This window comes from Salvelinus alpinus, chromosome 8, assembly GCF_045679555.1.
Source record: "Salvelinus alpinus chromosome 8, SLU_Salpinus.1, whole genome shotgun sequence".
NCBI classification, from domain to species: domain Eukaryota; kingdom Metazoa; phylum Chordata; class Actinopteri; order Salmoniformes; family Salmonidae; genus Salvelinus; species Salvelinus alpinus.
The window spans coordinates 61,533,191-61,550,938 of NC_092093.1; the positions used below are offsets into that span (position 1 = coordinate 61,533,191).

General features: G+C 43.6%; 1 protein-coding gene and 1 non-coding gene across 6 annotated transcripts in view; both read left to right on the forward strand.

Moving 5' to 3' along the window:
• LOC139583425 (A-type potassium channel modulatory protein DPP6-like) overlaps positions 1-17,748 on the forward strand; it is a 385,278-nt gene that overhangs the window by 270,246 nt on the left and 97,284 nt on the right. The window lies entirely within an intron of this gene.
• Positions 3,822-3,898, forward strand: trnaa-ugc (transfer RNA alanine (anticodon UGC)). Its single transcript has one exon. It is a non-coding gene; the product is annotated as a tRNA-Ala (tRNA).

The following is a 17,748-nucleotide window of genomic DNA, read 5'->3' on the forward strand; positions in this document are numbered from 1 at the left end:
GTTATGTGTTCTCACAAGGGGCTTCCGAGTGGCGCAGCAGTCTAAGGCACTGCATCTCAGTGCTAGAGACATCACGACAGACCCTGGTTCAATTCCAGGCTGTATCACAACCGGACGTGATTGGGAGTACCAAAGGCGGCGCACAATTGGCCCAGCGTTGTCTGGGTTAGGGGAGGTTTTGGCTGTCATTGTAAATAAGAATTTGTTCTTAACTGATATCAAATCAAACTTTATTTGTCACATGCGCCGAATACAACAAGCGTAGACTTTACTGTGAAATGCTTACTTACAAGCACTTAACCAACAGTGCAGTTCAAGAAGAGTTAAGAAAATATTTACCAAATAGTCTAAAGTTAAAAAAAATATTTCAAAAAGTAACGCAATAAGAATAACAATAACGATGCTATATACAGGGGGTACCGGTACTGAGTCAGTGTGCTGGGGTACAGGTTAGTTGAGGTCATTTGTACATGTTGGTAGGGGTGAAGTGACTATGCATAGATAATAAACAACGAGTAGCAGCAGTGTACAAAAGGGGGGGGGCAAATGTAAATAGTCCGGTGGCGATTTTATTAATTGTTCAGCATGGCTTGGGGGTAGCAGCTGTTAAGGAGCCTTTTGGTCCTAGACTTGGCGCTCCGGTACCGCTTGCTGTGCGTTAGAAGAGAAAACAGTCTATAATTTGGGTGACTGGAGTTTCTGACAATTTTATGGGCTTTCCTCTGACACCACCTATTACACAGGTGCTGGATAGCAAGAAGTTTGGCTCCAGTGATGTACTGGGTCATACGCACTACCCTCTGTATCGCCTTACGGTCAGATGCCGAGCAGTTGCCATACCAGGCGGTGATGCAACCGGTCAGGATGCTCTCGATGGTGCAGCTGTAGAACCTTTTGAGGATCTGGGTACCCATGCCAAATCTTTTCAGTCTCCTTAGGGGGAAAAGGTTTTGTCGTGTCCTATACCAAGACTGTCTTGGTATATTTGGACCATGATAGTTCGTTGGTGATATGGACACCAAGGAACTTGAAACTCTCGACCCGCTCCACTACAGCCCCATCGATATTAATGGGGGCCTGTTCGGCCCTCCTTTTCCTGTGGTCCACGATCACCTCCTTTGTCTTGCTCACATTGAGGGAGAGGTTGTTGTCCTGGCACCACACTGCCAGTTCTCTGACCTCCTCCCTATAGGCCGTCTCATCGTTGTTGGTGATCAGGCCTACCACTGTTGTGTCGTCAGCAAACTTAATGATAGTGTTGGAGACGTGTTTGGCCACGCAGTCGTGGGTGATCAGGGAGTACAGAAGGGGAGTAAGTACACACCCCTGAGGGGCCCCAGTGTTAAGGATCAGCATGGCAGACGTGTTGTTGTTGCCTACTCTTACCACCTGGGGGCAGTCTGTCAGGAAGTCCAGGATCCAGTTGCAGAGGGAAGTGTTTAGTCCCAGGGTCCTTAGCTTAGTGATGAGCTTTGTGGGCACTATGGTGTTGAACGCTGATCTGTAATCATCGATAATCGATAATTGATAATCATTTAAGCAGGTTACCTTCGCTTCCTTGGGCACAGGGACTATGGTGGTCTGCTTGAAACATGTAGGTATTACAGACTCGGTCAGAGAGAGATTGAAAATGTCAGTGAAGACACTTGACAGTTGGTCCGCTCATGCTTTGAGTACAAGTCCTGGTAATCTGTCTGGCCCAACGGCTTTGTGAATGTTGACCTGTTTAAGGGTTTTGTTCACATCGGTTACCTAGAGCGTTATCACACGGTCATCCAAAACAGCTGGTTCTCTTGTGCATGCTTCAGTGTTGCTTGCTTCAAAGCGAGCATAAAAGGCACTTAGCTTGTCTGGTAGGCTCGCGTCACTGGGCAGCTTGTTTGATGGTTCGTCTGAGGCCATTGCGGGATTTCTTATAAGCGTCCGGATTAGTCTCCCGCTCCTTGAAAGGCGCAGCTCTAGCCTTTAGCTCAATGCGGATGTTGCCTGTAATCCATGGCTTTTGGTTGGGATATGTACGTACGGACACTGTGGGGATGACGTCGTCGATGCACTTATTGATGAAGCCGGTGACTGAGGTGGTGTACTCCTCAATGCCATTGGATGAATCCTGGAACATATTTCAGTCTGTGCTTGCAAAACAGTCCTGTAGTGTAGCATTCACTTGTCAAGAAGCCGCACTGCTTCTTGACAAAATGCCCATTTAACCTGGAAGCCAGCCAATGAAATAAAACATTGAAACAATTAAAAAATCGGGGGATCACGTGACCCTTGAACGAGATGGCCGCATGAACTAAGAGCTCCGCACAAGTAGTTTCCAATTCTTAATCTTACCTCCACTTCAAGTTCAAACTCCTTTAGCTTTAGTCAAAAAGTCATGGCGGCTACAAAAGGCGACATTACGGGTGACATTTTTACCCACACTTGAGCATTAGCGGTGGAAAAAGCCTCCAAGAAGCAGCTAGCTTCAGAAAAAGCTAGCACCATTAGCCAGGAGCAAGAGGACCCCCCCCCCCCCCGAGGCCCAACAAATGACAAGCTCGCACTCTGTCGACGGCATCCTTTCTGAGCTGAGATCCCAACGTACAGAACTCAACATCAAATTAGAGGGCATTAACTCTCAGCTCAGTGCGATAGAGGGCAAGGTGACAACCCTGGAAAATGCTTTGCCTGACATCAACAACAAGATAACCATCAATGCGGGGCGCCTGGACGAGGCAGAGGGGCGAATCCTATCCATGGAAAACTCACTGACAGACGCCATGGAAACAATAGCATATGCTAAAAAGAAAATAGAGCATCTGGAAGAGAAAACAGAGGACCTGGAATAACAGGGGGAGAATAAATAATTGTGTTCTATTAAATCTGGGCGAAAAAGAAGAGAAAAACATGCCACTGATCTGCTACCTGCAAGGCAAAGTTCCCGAGTGGCTCCACCTGTCCACCGACAGGCCCATAGAACTTGAGAGAGAGAGAGAGAGAGAGAGAGAGAGAGAGAGAGAGAGAGAGAGAGAGAGAGAGAGAGAGAGAGAGAGAGAGAGAGAGAGAGAGAGAGAGAGAGAGAGAGAGAGAGAGAGAGAGAGAGAGAGAGAGAGAGAGAGAGAGAGAGAGAGAGAGAGAGAGAGAGAGAGAGAGAGAGAGAGAGAGAGAGAGAGAGAGAGAGAGAGAGAGAGAGAGAGAGAGAGAGAGAGAGAGAGCTCACCGAGCACTGAGGGCCCCCACCAGCAGCCAGACAACCACCGTGCCCAATCACCATACGTTTCCTGAGATTCACCGACAAGGAACGAGTCCTACAGGCGGCGAAAATCAACACCATTACAGTGGGAAGCGCCAAACTCACTTTACACCAGGACCTGTTAGCTGGAATACGCTGAAAGCGCCGAGAGTTTGACGAGGTGAAGAAATACTCCATTCATTGACCGAGACATTTTTAGGGGATTCAAATACCCAAACGAGCTCAGGATTCTTCACCAAGGAGCCGAAGAGGCAAAACATTTTTTGAAAGACAATCCTGGTCACTGAGAAATGGACCAATGACTAAAAGCGATTACTGTTATTACTAAAGGAGAGGTAAGACAACATATAGCCGCCATCCAAAGACCCACCCGCCCCGCTAAATGTCATTATAGCCATCTAATTTATATTTATTTTCCTTTAGCTGAGAGGGATAGGCTCTATAGCCTAACCTAGGCCTACTAACGTTTCAGCCTACTTTTATTTCCCTTTTTTTTGTTGTGTTACTATTATTTGTAGTTATCATTTTCACATAGGCCTCCACCTTTTATAGGCTGTTGATTACGACACATTTACAGACCTAACGAGGTCCCGTGTGGCTCAGTTGGTAGAGCATGGCGCTTGCAACGCCAGGGTTGTGGGTTCAATTCCCACGGGGGGACCAGGATGAATATGTATGAACTTTCCAATTTGTAAGTCGCTCTGGATAAGAGCGTCTGCTAAATGACTTAAATGTAAATGTAAGCTCAATGTGTAAATTTTATGCCTATTGCCTTATCCTGTTGATATTACGTTTTAATAAAAACAAACAACTTATCCTATAGATCCCTCTTAAGGATTTGCCTCAACATTTCTGTTTTATTTGGTCCAAACGATTAGCCCTATGTCCCTTAGGGGAGGTATATGTAGGCTGGGATATTGATTTTGTTTTCTCCCTCTTTTTTAATGTGGTCTGGACGGGGGCTACGTTGTCACTTACTCAAGGCGGGGCGGAGAGGATGAGGCATTTCTTTGGTCGGGAGGGGGAGATGTTGTGCGTTGCTAACTGTTCCCGTTTTTTTTTTTTTCGGAACTCAGAATTGAGACTGAGCGTGGGGGTAATAGATCCAACGGGATGTGTCGAGTTGTTTGGGAACTCGGCTGGGGTGTTCAGAGATTGTTATTTTATGTACACCATTTATTTTTATTTTATGTGATTGCAGCTGTAACTATTATCTACCTTTACCCAGAGATGACTTGCACTAGAGTTCGATTACTGTTCGATGATGTTGACTAGTACCTTAAATTTATTGACATGGAACTGCCATGGTCTAGGTCATGCAATAAAACGTACAAAGATACTATGTGCTTTAAAAAAGGAAAAAGCAGACATTGCTCTATTACAAGAGACACACCTCTGTGATGCCGAACATGCCAAACTCCGCAGAGCTTGGGTGGGACAGGTGTATTTCTCATCTTTCAAATCAAACAGTAGAGGTACAGCCATACTTATCCATAAGAATGTTCCATTCATAATTGACAAAAACATATCTGATGGGTCACTGATAACTGGGTCACTGTATGGGCAACCAATTACTATCTTAAACATATACGCCCCTAACACTGATAATCCTGCCTTCATGTCCAAATGATAACCCTGTTCAATGAGCATTGTGTTTCCTTTGGAGTGCTGGCTGGAGATTTTAATTGTACCCTCAACCCAACCCTGGACAAATCATCTCAAGTTCCCTCCACAAATTCTAGATCTGCAAAGATGTTGAACTCTCTTACTAAAGAGATGGGACTGATAGATATCTGGAGAGAGACTTATAGCTCATCTATGGACTATACATACTACTCTAATGTCCATAATACCTACTCCCGTATAGATTACATTTTTATCCCAAAGATTTTCATAAATTCAGCCACGTGTACAATCGGACCCATAGCACTTTCAGATCACGCCTTTGTCCACCTCCGCTTTGACCTCTGCAAAAACATTCCGAGGTCAAAGAGCTGGAAATTCAACACCTCCATGTTATCAAATGAAGCGTTCCATACATTGGTAACTACATGGATAGACAACTACACACAAGACAACAAAGATTATCCTGTTTCTCCAGCCACAATGTGGGACGTTGCCAAAGCCACACTAAGAGGTAATCTAATTGCATATGCTTCCTCTAAGAAAAAGCAATGGAAGCACAAAGGCTAGATCTTGAGAGGGAGCTGGAACGCTGTGAAAAAGTACATAAACAATCCCCAGACAGCACCTCCTGGAGTCAACTTAAAGCAGCCAAAGCCAAACTGAATTTGGACTATACTATATTTGGAAAAAAAGTTTTCTTTACTAAACAGAAATACCATGAGTATAGCAATAGGCCTAGTAGATTGCTTGCTCATCAATTAAAAAATGAGCAGTCAGAGCGTACAATCATGGCTATCCGAACAGCAGAGGACGAGATCACATATGACCCCAAAAAGATCAATTTAACTTTTCATGATTTTTACTGCAAACTATATACCTCTGAGAGAAAACATACGGAGGCAGAACTCCATTCCTTCCTAGAGGGAATCTCGCTACCTAAACTATCAGAGACTGACCAAGAAGATCTCAACTCCACCTTTACTCCTGAGGAGGTCCTGGAGGCAATTATCTCCATGCCACCTAATAAGTCCCCAGGCCCAGATGGATTCCCCATTTTCACGCCAACGCTGGGTGATTTTTGCAAAAAGGTAGTTTTCCCAGACTCAATGCACACAGCTCGCATTACAGTGTTGCTCAAAAAAGACAAAAAAGACAAGACCCTCTATCCTGCTCCTCCTTCCGACCCATAAGCTTGTTGGATTTCGACTACAAAATAATTACCAAATTGCTCGCCAAAAGACTGAACACTCTTCTTCCCAAAATAATAAAAGCGGACCAAACTGGATTTATTAGAGACAGGTACTCTTCTGATAACATTCGCCGTCTTTTTGATATTATTGATCAAGTAAACGCACAGAAGACACCTGTCCTGCTGGCTTCACTGGGTTCTGAGAAGGTGTTCCATGCCCCTGTCCTGCTGGCTTCACTGGGTTCTGAGAAGGTGTTCCACACCCCTGTCTTGTTGGCTTCACTGGGTTCTGAGAAGGTGTTCCACACCCCTGTCTTGTTGGCTTCACTGGGTTCTGAGAAGGTGTTCCACACCCCTGTCCTGCTGGCTTCACTGGGTTCTGAGAAGGTGTTCCACACCCCTGTCTTGCTGGCTTCACTGGGTTCTGAGAAGGTGTTCCACAGCCCTGTCTTGTTGGCTTCACTGGGTTCTGTGAAGGTGTTCCACACCCCTGTCTTGTTGGCTTTACTGGGTTCTGAGAAGGTGTTCCACAGCCCTGTCTTGTTGGCTTCACTGGGTTCTGAGAAGGTGTTCCACACCCCTGTCTTGTTGGCTTCACTGGGTTCTGAGAAGGTGTTCCACACCCCTGTCCTGCTGGCTTCACTGGGTTCTGAGAAGGTGTTCCACACCCCTGTCTTGCTGGCTTCACTGGGTTCTGAGAAGGTGTTCCACAGCCCTGTCTTGTTGGCTTCACTGGGTTCTGAGAAGGTGTTCCACAGCCCTGTCTTGTTGGCTTCACTGGGTTCTGTGAAGGTGTTCCACACCCCTGTCTTGTTGGCTTTACTGGGTTCTGAGAAGGTGTTCCACAGCCCTGTCTTGTTGGCTTCACTGGGTTCTGTGAAGGTGTTCCACACCCCTGTCTTGTTGGCTTTACTGGGTTCTGAGAAGGTGTTCCACAGCCCTGTCTTGTTGGCTTCACTGGGTTCTGAGAAGGTGTTCCACACCCCTGTCTTGTTGGCTTTACTGGGTTCTGAGAAGGTGTTCCACAGCCCTGTCTTGTTGGCTTCACTGGGTTCTGAGAAGGTGTTCCACACCCCTGTCTTGTTGGCTTTACTGGGTTCTGAGAAGGTGTTCCACAGCCCTGTCTTGTTGGCTTCACTGGGTTCTGAGAAGGTGTTCCACACCCCTGTCTTGCTGGCTTCACTGGATGCTGAGAAGGCGTTCGACAGGATGGAGTGGAGCTTTCTGTTCTCAGTCTTAGAAAAGTTCAATATGGGCCCAAACTTTATTAAATGGATTAAGTCCCTATACTCTCATCCAAATGCCATGGTGACTACTAACGGACTGAACTCTGACAGATTCCCTTTGGGATGGGGCACAAGGCAAGGGTGCTCGCTGTTCCCCCTGCTCTACTTGTTGGGTGCGGAGCCTCTGGCAGAGTTGATAAGGAGCAATCCAAGTATTATGGGTGTTTCTGCAGGCGGCCTGCGGCACAAGATTTCGCTCTACGCGGATGATGTCTTGCTCTACATATCCAACCCTGAGAAATCCCTCCCATTTTAGACACACTTGCTCAGTATGGCAAGTTTTCAGGATATAAGATAAATTTGAACAAATCCACTGTTTGCCCTCTCAGTCTTACACTCGCCAGCTCTATGAAGACACTATGTCCGTTCCAATGGAAGACATAGGGGTTTCAATACCTTGGAATCTCCGTAACACCAGATCTGAATAGCCTTTTCAAGGAAAATTATCTTCCATTCCTGGATCGAATCAAGAACGATCTCCAAACCTGGATCTCCCTCCCAATTAGCTTAGTCGGAAGAATTAATGTCATCCATATGAATATCCTCCCTAGATTGAACTATTTATTTCAGACGCTCCCATGCTATCTCCCAGTTTCCTTTTTCAAAACAACTAACCAAAGCATCACCAAATTTATATGGGGCAATAAAAAACCTAGGATCAAGTTCTCCACTCTATCGAAACCTGAATCTAAGGGTGATCTTACCCTTTCCTCCCTTCAATTGTACTACTGGTCTGCCCAAATCCGCAACATGCTAACATGGATCACAAACAGACAAGAGTCAACGTGGATTCAGATAGAAGCCCAATCCTGTGGTTCATTGCACCTAAGCTGAATTATATTCATTAATAACCTAAGTGAAGTGGGCAACATAGCCAAAACCTTTGTGATTTACAGCACCCTAATAGCGTGGAGGGACTGTAAGAAACACCTGGGCATTTCCTCCCAAATAAGTTCTCACTATAGTATGCAACCCAGACTTGCCAAAAGCCCTGAGTGATGCCAACTTTAATCTTTGGCATACTCTAGGAATCAGGACCTTTTCAGACCTATTTCATCAGAAAACCACTACACTGAAATCCTTTCAAGAGCTCTGCAGTGAATTCAATGTGCAAAGTTCCCTTTTTTTATTTTTATATCTTCAAATTAGATGTCATTTCCTCATTTACTTTCAAGAGGAGGTTTAGAGCTCAGCTGAATGAAGTTGAAACCCTTCTTGCTACAGCACAATCCATTAAAGGCTTGAGAAAGGAGGCTCCTCCTTTACTCCTTTAAAATTAATCTGGGAAAAGGACCTTGGTCTGACTATCAGTGATGAGTTATGGGCGGAGGTTTGCGACAGGGTATACTGCTCCTCTACTAATGTAAAGATGAAAGAATCTATATGAAAGAATAGTAATTTTTGTACAAATTATTTACACTCCAATGAGACTCCATAGAATGAAAACAGACATTTCTCCTAACTGTAAAAGATGTACCTCTGAAAGTGGAACCTATATGTGTCACGCCCTGACCATAGAGAGCCTTTTATTCTCTATGTTGGTTAGGTCAGGGTGTGACTAGGGTGGGTTATCTAGGTTGTTTTATGTTTATGTTGGCCTGGTATGGTTCCCAATCAGAGGCAGCTGTTTATCGTTGTCTCTGATTGGGGATCATATATAGGCAGCCATTTCCCACTGGGTTTTTGTGGGATCTTGTTTTGAGTCAGTGCATGTGGCACCTCAGTACTGCACGGTCGTTGTTGGTTTCTTGTTTTTTTTAAGTTTCACAAAATAAAAGATTTGGAACTCAGAGCACGCTGCGCCTTGGTCCGTTTATTCCACAAACAATCGTGACAATATGCATGTATTTTGGAGCTGTAGAGAGATTGACAGATTTTGGCAATCTATACATACTGCTGCACAGAAAATAATAGATGTACAGTTTGATATGACCCCGTGTCTCTATCTTCTTAATGCCCAGCAGGACTTTGTTCTTGATCCTGACAGAGAAAATGTGTTTATGACTATTACATACTTTGCTAAGAAATGTATTCTTCTATTGTGGGCCTCTAATACTTCTCTTACATTTAAAATGTGGATTGACCAGATTGTTGACTTTCTCCCTCTTGAAAAGCTCACTTATGACCTCCGCAAGAGACAGCCCAAGTTTGATAGACTCTGGTCTCCACTACTCAACTATATTTCAAATTGGACAGAGTGAATGGGGTGATTAAGGAAATGAGCAGATACATGTTGTGTAAGGTGCTGTAAAACTAATTATTTGCTCGTCATCTCAGCTAAGGCTGGAAATAGCTAATAAGAACCTTGATAGTGCTGCTGCAAGTTTTTATATATATATTTTTTTTAATATTTTTTTTTTATTATGTTTATTATATTTTTTATTATTATTGTTAGTTATTTTAATTGTTTTAAGTCTGTCACATCTGTGAATGTGGAATGTGTTTTGTTGGTTGATTGAAAAACAAGAAAACTTAATAAAACTTTAAATTGAAAAAAATATATATTATTTTTTACAAAAAATAAGAAATGAATGACCTTCAAGCTCTGTTTGGGAAGATTTACATGAAAGCTAATCAATAGGCCATCTGTTTATATTTTAGCTCACAGAGCCCCTTGATGTGTTTTATATTCAGGATGAGCCATATCGATCAATATATATTATTACCAAGTTACTGAGACAAGTTACTTTTGAAGGTTTTGCTTGAAGTCCATGAAAGATTACTTTTGACATTCAACCAGATGCTTAAGTCATTTTCTTAACCGTGTGAAGAAAATGGATGCATTTAATCCATTACTTGCATTTTTCATATGTCTGCTATCAAATGTACATAATCAAAACAGGAAGCTTTCCCCCCACATCTCAATCTACTGTGTATTCAGTGTCTCGGATCATTTAGCTGTCTTGTCCTGATAAATCTGTATGAAAATCTGTATTATTTGGATGTGAAATCCCATGTGGAAGTGACTAATGGCATTTTTATCACTAATACTCATTATTAGGCTTGAAAAAGGGCAGGTATATTACTGGAAACCTTCCAAGTTTACCACTAAACTTATCAAGGCACAAGGCGAGATCCAGATGCAGACACAGGAGGCAATTGGTTGGAGTCTTACAATGTTTATTAATACAAAGGGGTAGGCAAGAGAATAACCGTGGACAGGCAAAAAGGTCAAAACCAGATCAGAGTCCAATAGGTACCGAATGGCAGGCAGAATTAAGGTCAGGGCAGGCAGGATGATCAGGCAGGCAGGAAAGTAGTCCAGAGTCAGGCAGGGGTCAGAACCGGGAGGACTATAAGAAGAGAATAGAAAAGGAGGACGGGAAAAACACGCTGGTTGACTTGACTAAACATACAAGACGAACTGGCACAGAGAGACAAGAAACAGGGATAAATACACTGGGGAAAATAAGCGACACCTGGAGGGGGTGGAGACAATCACAGGAACAGGTGAAACAGATCAGGGCGTGACAAAACTACCAGAATTTTGGTATATTTCAAGGATTTTATGTAATCTATCACAAAATATCTAGTGGCCCTTTTGGGTACTTCAGATTATCACAGGTGTCTGTAATTATCTCTCGTGGCCTTATCACGACAAATAAATGAAATTAATAAAAAATATGATTTTCCCCAAACAAATTGAATGACAAAGCTGTAAAACATTATCCTAAATATAAACCATCAACTTAATGAATACCATTGGTGTTTAAGATGAAGGTTTTAGCATGAAATATCCTTTATATACTTTTACACACTTTTTAATTTATTTTACTATCTCAGTTGTCAATGTTTTGGCGTCAAACTGGAGGCAATTGTGAAAAAAGTCAATAGTTGGAAGAGTTGCAGAGTTAATAAAAAATCATGCAATTGTTGATTAGATTATTTTTTATTATTAATAGGATATTTTCTCTTGAACCATAAGGCCTATCTACTAAAATCAAATCAAATCAAATTTTATTTGTCACATACACATGGTTAGCAGATGTTAATGCGAGTGTAGTGAAATGCTTGTGCTTCTAGTTCCGACAATGCAGTAATAACCAACGAGTAATCTAACCTAACAATTCCACAACTACTACCTTATACACACAAGTGTAAAGGGATGAAGAATATGTACATAAAGATATATGAATGAGTGATGGTACAGAACGGCATAGGCAAGATGCAGTAGATGGTATCGAGTACAGTATATACATATGAGATGAGTAATGTAGGGTATGTAAACATAAAAGTGCATAGTTTAAAGTGGCTAGTGATACATGTATTACATAAAGATGGCAAGATGCAGTAGATGATATAGAGTACAGTATATACATATACATTATATTAAGTGGCATTGTTTAAAGTGGCTAGTGATACATTTTTGATCAATTTCCATCAATTTCCATTATTAAAGTGAGCTGGAGTTGAGTCAGTATGTTGGCAGCAGCCACTCAATGTTAGTGGAGGCTGTTTAATAGTCTGATGACCTTGAGATAGAAGCTGTTTTTCAGTCTCTCGGTCCCTGCTTTGATGCACCTGTACTGACCTCGCCTTCTGGATGATAGCGGGGTGAACAGGCAGTGGCTCGGGTGGTTGTTGTCCTTGATGATCTTTATGGCCTTCCTGTGACATCGGGTGGTGTAGGTGTCCTGGAGGGCAGGTAGTTTACCCCCGGTGATGCGTTGTGCAGACCTCACTACCCTCTGGAGAGCCTTACGGTTGTGGGCGGAGCAGTTGCCGTACCAGGCGGTGATACAGCCCGACAGGATGCTCTCGATTGTGCATCTGTAGAAGTTTGTGAGTGCTTTTGGTGACAAGCCGAATTTCTTCAGCCTCCTGAGGTTGAAGAGGCGCTGCTGCGCCTTCTTCACAACGCTGTCTGTGTGGGTGGACCAATTCAGTTTGTCCGTGATGTGTACGCCGAGGAACTTAAAACTTTCTACCCTCTCCACTACTGTCCCGTCGATGTGGATAGGGGGGTGCTCCCTCTACTGTTTCCTGAAGTCCACAATCATCTCCTTTGTTTTGTTGACGTTGAGTGTGAGGTTATTTTCCTGACACCACACTCCGAGGACACTACTAGACACTCATGGGCAATATGGACGCAGATATAAACAATTAAAACTATACATTAATACATTTTTGAATAGTTATTCAAGTATATATTATCAAAGTTATATATTACCAAAGTTATGATAGATTGCCACAGATTTTCTGTTAATTACCAAAATTACGGAAGATCCGGTAACTTTGGTAAACTACCGGTAGCTTTGCAACCCTAAACATTACCATGTAGGCTTGCTTTGTTGTTTTTATTTATGTTTCTTGTAGAGTCAAGGTTTTGTCCATGTCAGCATATTTCCTACCAGAGATTTATCTGGTTTAATATCCTGAAAAACAGTAGTTCTTCAGTTCCCCCTCACCAGTTTTCATCCGATGAATGGGCCCACCAAACCAACTGTATCCAAGAGAAAGTGTGCATGAGTTATATGGCCTACCGTGAAAGGCATAAAGCACACAAGACATTCAACCTTCCATTAGCACAGCTTTTATTCCTTAGTAGTTTGCAGGTAACTGACTCTGTGGTGACTTACCCAGTGGTAGATACAATAGACCAATTTAGGCTGCAGCACTAGAGTACTGTACCAGATGCCAAAGGGTCTCAACACCCTGTCACCTCCTACTGTAGGTGTGAACTGTTCCCCCCTTCTTCTTCATTTCTCTTTTCATATTTTAGAGACAGCTGTGAGGGGAAATGTAGAGGTGAAAGTGACAGCCATCGGGGCAGCCCTGAGGATTGAACCCACGTCTGGGGCAATGTGTTGTCCTGAGTTGGCAGTGCTAAACCAGATTCTGACATAAACTGTTCCCCTCTGCCGTTGCCTCTTCTGGTCTTAGACTCCCTCCCACTGTCTGTCCATCTGGGTTGCCAGTACCGGCCTGACTTCTGGAGCAGAGAGGGACTGTGGGAGTCAGAGGGGACTGTGGAGACTGGACATGTGACATCTCCAGCTTGCAACCCTCCCTAATCCCCCATTGCCTCCCTCCAAACTCCTACACAGTGTGCCCATGCAGAACTTTTCACAAAGGGAATCCCACTTGGCTTTCAGAGACTGCTCATTACTGGTAGTTTGGAGGGCTATTTGATCAAATGGTAAAAATTGTATCAAATAAAAAAATCTATTTGTTAATAGAAAGAGGTTTAAGGAGATGTAGTGGATTAATTAGCTATCCACAACAACCCAAAACAACAATTGGATGATGGGGCTGAGTGATTTCTCCGCTTTTTCTAATCTGCTTCTGGCTTTATTCACTGCTTTAAAATTATTCATTGAAGACCAATACATGTGTGTTTGCTTTGATTGAGTTTGGTGTATTTGTTAAGGATTAGTTTTTTTCCAGGAGATGGGAGTCCAACTCCCTGGACATATTACACAACCTGCAGTCCAGTTGTGCAAATGATCCTGCAGCAAAATCACTACTTCCACCTCTTAACCTACCCCTCGTGATTCTGACACCATTCTGTACTGCTCAATGCAGTAAATAGTCATTTAAACAAGACATGTGGATCCATCTGTACACCAGACCCACATAAACAAATACTACAGCTGACTATAGAATCCTACAGTACTTATTATAGAATTCTGTAGTAAACTGTAGAAGACTATAGCATACTATACTACACAACTGTAGTATCCCTCTAACCTGTGTAGTACTTACTATAGAACAGTATTATCCACACAAAAAACACTGTAGTAAATATGACAGTAATGTCCGCAAAAACACAACACTTTTTAAAACTATAGTAAACACTACAGTATTTAATTTGCATATACCCTGCCCATTCTCCTCCCCCATATCCCAATTTGCCCCCCATAGAAACCTACATGCCAAGTTTAGACCATATATCTCTACAGGCTTTAGACAAGAGCAGAACCTCTGAACTATCCGTTCAGACCCAAGTCCTACCTACCTACAGGTTATGGAAGTTGCGCTTTTTTAGTATTTCTCCAGTAGGTTTCCTCAAGGAGAAAGCCTCCACATCTAACAAATATAGTAAAACACAAACACAAATACTACAGTAATGTCCTCAAAAACACTACAGTAAATACTACAGTAATGTCCTCAAAAACACTACAGTAAATACTACAGTAATGTCCGCAAAAACACTACAGTAAATACTTGTCACGTTCGTTTGTAGAGATGGACCAAGGCGCAGCGAATGTAGAGTTCCACATAATTTATTATAAAGTGAAACTTAGAAAACAAACAATAAACAATTAACAAACAACAAACAACAAACAACAAACCGTGACTACAGAGGTGCAACGTGCACTACTCAAAACAATATCCCATAAACACAGGTGGAAAAAAGCTACCTAAATATGATCCCCAATTGGAGACAACGATAGCCAGCTGCCTCTAATTGGGATTCATACTAAAACACCAACGTAGAAAAAACAAACTAGAACCCCACATAGAAAATATAAACTAGACTAAACCCCTAGTCACGCCCTGACCTACTCTACCATAGAAAATAAAGGCTTTCTATGGTCAGGACGTGACAATACTACATTATACTACAGTCCACCAAAACACTACAGTAAATACTACAGTATACTACAGTCCACCAAAACACTACAATAAATACTACAATATACCAAAACACTACATTAATTACTATAGTATCACGCCTGCTCCCGCTCTCCCTCTTTGGCGCTCGAGGGCGCCAGGCTGCCCTTCATAACGCATACCTGTCACCATCATTACGCGCAGCTGCCAATATTTGACTCACCTGTACTCCATTACCTTGTTGATTACTCCCTCTATATCTGTGTGCTCCTCAGTTTGTTCGTGTCAGCATTGGTTTTTCCCCTGTCCAGATGCTATTCCTGTTCTGTATCATGTCCGTATTTCATTAAATGTTCACTCCCTGTACCTGCTTCTCGTCTACCAGCATCGATCCTTACATATATTATATACTACAGTTTTATTTTACTACAATATTTGTACTATAGTTAACTGTAAACGCTACGGTATAGTACAGTATACTACAGCAAATAGTACAGTATTCACTGTAGTGTTTTTGCGGACATTAGACTTTAGTCTGCAAAAACACTACTGTGAATGTTATAGTATTTATACCATAGTGAACTATAGTCTTTTTTCATGTGGGGAGTTTCCGTTGAAGACATTATGAATGCTGTCATGAATTGAGCTGGCAGGTCTCTTCCCACTCGCTAACAGAAGTTTGTTGATGAATGTTACCCTGCCAAACATCAGGGCAAAAACTCTGGGTCCTGACAATCACTTGGTTTTCACTTTCTCCACTTCTCTCTTTACTCACAATGACTAGCTGCTCGCTCTTGTAGCTAAGTCACAAATGGATCCATCACTGGGATGGCACATTCTCCACATCAATACAAGTGGGTCAGGGTTTCACCGCTGTCTTTATGGGGGGGAGGGGGGTTTCTGTGACTGAGGAGTGACATGCTGACTGACTGACTGACTGACTGACATGCTGACTGACTGACATGCTGACTGACTGACTAACATGCTGACTGACTAACATGCTGACTGACTGACATGCTGACTGACTGACATGCTGATTGACTGACATGCTGATTGACTGACATGCTGACTGACTGACATGCTGACTGACTGACATGCTAAATTATTGACTGACAGACTGACATGCTGACTGACATGATGACTGACATGCTGATTGACTGACTGACATGCTGACTGACTTACATGCTGACTGACTGACTGACTGACTGGCATGCTGACTGACTGGCATGCTAAATTATTGACTGACAGACTGACATGCTGACTGACATGATGACTGACATGCTGATTGACTGACTGACATGCTGACTGACTGACATGCTGACTGAATGACATGCTGACTGACTGACTGACATGCTGACTGAATGACATGCTGACTGACTGACTGACATGCTGACTGACTGACATGCTGACTGACTGACTGACATGCTGACTGACTGACATGCTGACTGACTGACTGACATGCTGACTGACTGACATGCTGACTGAATGACTGACATTGTCACGAATCCCGCTTCCTGAGTCTGTTTTTGCCTGTGTTCTGTCCTGGAGTGTTTTTTCCGGTGTCCTGGAACGCACCCTGTCTAGTTGCCGGGCGACGTAGCTAGTTGGAGGATCTCTGAGTACCCGCACCTGTATCCCAGCAGCTATCTGCACACCTGGTCCTGATCATCACCCCTCCACTTCATAAGCGCTGACCTGACATTCATTCCCTGCCGGATCGTTAGCCATGAACATCATTTACCCGGAACCCTCATCCCATCCCTACCTGGTCGTCGGTGACTTCAGTTACTTCCTTGGATCTGCTTACTCAATTCCATCAACTCACCTCCGCTGCCCGCTCCGCTACTTGGATTTTTCTATCACTACATTTAAACTTGTAAATAAATACTCACCTTCGTCTTACTCTCCTTGTCCTGGTCTGCTTCTGGGTTCTACTTTAGAGAACCGTGACAGAACGATCCGGCCAGGAATGAACCCAGCGGACCTGGACTCCGTTCGACATGCCATTACCCATCAGGGGAAGATATTGGGACAACACAGCACGGCGCTACAGGAGTTAGCGATTTCAGTCCAGAACTTCTCTGCTAGCTTGGCGAGTATCCAGGATCAGCTCAGTTTGCCGGCGGATTCTCCACCACCTGTTTCACCCCTCTCACCTGCCGCTTCTGGAGCGGGCCCAAGGTACCGACGCCTGATAAATACGAAGGGGATTTGGGAAGATGCCGTTCATTTCTTATGCAGTGTGGTTTAGTGTTTGATCTGCAGCCCCACTCTTACGCCACAGACAAGGCTAGGATAGCTTTTGTTATTGAACTGCTGCGTGGTAGAGCTTTGGAATGGGCTTCAGCTGTTTGGGAACAACAGGACACCTGCATGGCGTCATACCAGGAGTTCACGGCAGAGATGAGAAAGCTTTTTGACCATCCAGTCCGAGGTAAGGACGCAGCTAAGCGGTTGTTCTCTCTTCGCCAAGGAGCTCGTTACGTGGCAGACTTTGTGATTGAGTTCCGGACATTGGCTGTGGAGAGTGGGTGGAATGAGGAGGCACTACAAGCGGCTTTTTACCAAGGAGGAGCTGATCTCCTATCCGGAGCCTTGTGACCTGGACAGTTTGGTCGCATTATCTATTAGGGTGGATAACAGAGTTCGAGAGAGAAGGAGGGAGAAGCAGTGGGTCCGGTCCAATCAATCAGCTACTCGGTTACCATTCGGGTCAGGAGGTGGACCAGAAGGTGTTAATCATGTTTCCTCACACGGGATTAGTGGAGGAGTCCTGCCGCCAGATCCTGAACCTATGCAGGTGGGGCGGCACGGGTTAACTAAGGACGAGCGCCAACGTAGACGTGAGACCAACA